We start from the raw sequence: 2,232 nt of genomic DNA, 5'->3' as shown, positions 1-2,232 counted from the left end.
ATCAGACCACAAACGAATCTACCCGTCCCCTAACCGACACCACTAAACGTTTCCCACCCCAAGAGCTGGCTCAAACCGGGAAAGTTCAACACCAGGAGGATTGACAGAAAAGCGAGACTGGGGAAAAGCAGGAGCTGACACAAAAACACTGGTTGGCTTGACGAACTGGCAACAGACAAACAGAGAACACAGGTATAAATACACAGGGGATAATGGGGAGGATGGGTGACACCTGGAGGGGAGTGGAGACAATCACAAAGACAGGTGAAACAGATCAGAGTGTGACACACCCTACATGTTTGACATTAGAGAAGCTTCCATTGAAGAAAACCCTCTMAGTTATAWTAGATAGATAGCTCTGAATCCACGATATGGCAGAGGTTGAAAATCCATAAAAAGTTTTCTCAACAACATATTATGGTCAATAATATCAAAGGCTGCACTGAAATCTAATAGTACAGCTCCCACAATCTTCTTATTATCAACTTCTTTCAACCAATCATTTGTGTCAGTGTAGTACCTGTTGAGTGCCCTTCTCTATAAGCATGCTGAAAGTCTGTTGTCAATTTGTTTATAGAGAAATAGCATTGCATTTGGTCAAACACAATTTTTCATGTCGTGGAGGCATGACAAGACCCAAAACTGATCCAGGATGTGTATAGGATGTATAGGGTGTGATACAGGACGAGGGAGTCCATGGACGTTAACGTTTACATTTGGTTATACAATATCACGTTTAAAATACATTAATACACCACTGTATGACATCATCACATTTAAAATACAGTAATACACCACTGTATGACATCATCACATTTAAAATACAGTAATACACCACTGTATGACATGAAGAAGCTGCCATATTAGATGAGACGCATTAGGGACATTAGACAGAACCGGACATACTGACAAATAGAAACAAAACAGATTTGCTTTCAATCTGCAGACCAAAACATGGGTTTTCCTTCATTTTATACATTGATGGGGAGATGTATGAAGCCAGGCTGTCAATTAGTGGTGTGTGCTGAGATAGGAAGCAGCCATAACGGCTGACATACTGTACCTTATTCTCAAGATCCTTCTCCTCCACYTTCTTCTTCTCTCCTAGAATTACGTACAAACTATAGTCCTCATGGCCGGTGGTGTTACCTTAAAAGATGACAGACATCAACGATGTTGGTGAGGAGAACCACAAAGTGAGGCCACACTAACACTTGAACTAACATATCTGGTTTAGTGGCTTACTGAAATAGGTGTAATCGAAGGTGGCAGTGTAGTCATAGTCTGGTGTTTGTGTAGAATAGTCATCATATTCCTCCTCATAGTCCTCTTTGTTTGCTGTGGAAAAAGGGAAGAGAGTGAAATACTATGACCAAAATCCTGGTCAGCCCTGAAACTAAAAGCCATCTATATCATACCTCATATCCCATCATGTCTTTCACTCAACTACACTCCATGTCACATTGTGCTCCTCAACATCTCCTATTACAAACATATCAGATACACCCAACATTAGGATTACGCAGTGTGTTATTTGCACGCAAACAAAAGCCATTGTTCCGTTAAAGGAGGATTCTGGGTTTGGAGAGCCCCACCTCATTTGTTTGGTATGCCTCAGGGGAGAAATAAACTCTCAGGTGTTCGACCTCATCTTCCCTGCCCAGGACCAACAGAGACATCTCCTGTGAGTTATGGAGCAGAGACACACAGAGACATCTCCTATGAGTTATGGAGCAGAGACACACAAGAGACTTCTCCTATGAGTTATGGAGCAGAGACACACAGAAGCTTCTCCTGTGAGTTATGGAGCAGAGACACACAGAGACATCTCCTCTGAGTTATGGAGCAGAGACACACAGAGACTTCTCCTGTGAGATTATGGAGCAGAGACACACAGAGACTTCTCCTGTGAGTTATGGAGCAGAGACACCACAGAGACATCTCCTATGAGTTATGGAGCAGAGACACACAGAGACTTCTCCTATGAGTTATGGAGCAGAGACACACAGAGACTTCTCCTGTGAGTTATGGAGCAGAGACACACAGAGACTTCTCCTATGATTTATGGAGCAGAGACCACACGAGACATCTCCTATGAGTTATGGAGCAGAGACACACAGGACTTCTCCTGAGTTATGGAGCAGAGACACACAGAGACTTCTCCTGTGAGTTATGGAGCAGAGACACACAGAGACTTCTCCTATGAATTATGGAGCAGAGACACACAGAGAC

The 2,232-nt window shown here is 43.0% G+C and overlaps 1 long non-coding RNA gene across 1 annotated transcript; it reads right to left on the bottom strand.

Annotated features, from left to right (window-relative positions):
• Positions 1-111: 111 nt before the first annotated feature.
• Positions 112-1,701, bottom strand: LOC112079990 (uncharacterized). The gene is made up of 3 exons (XR_002896102.2): positions 1,596-1,701; positions 1,246-1,338; positions 112-1,149 (listed from the first exon to the last, which is right to left on the bottom strand). It is a non-coding gene; the product is annotated as an uncharacterized lncRNA (long non-coding RNA).
• Positions 1,702-2,232: the final 531 nt, after the last annotated feature.

Source organism: Salvelinus sp. IW2-2015, unplaced genomic scaffold (genome assembly GCF_002910315.2).
Source record: "Salvelinus sp. IW2-2015 unplaced genomic scaffold, ASM291031v2 Un_scaffold10826, whole genome shotgun sequence".
In the NCBI taxonomy this organism is placed as follows: domain Eukaryota; kingdom Metazoa; phylum Chordata; class Actinopteri; order Salmoniformes; family Salmonidae; genus Salvelinus; species Salvelinus sp. IW2-2015.
This window is presented reverse-complemented; position numbering and strand designations above follow the sequence as displayed.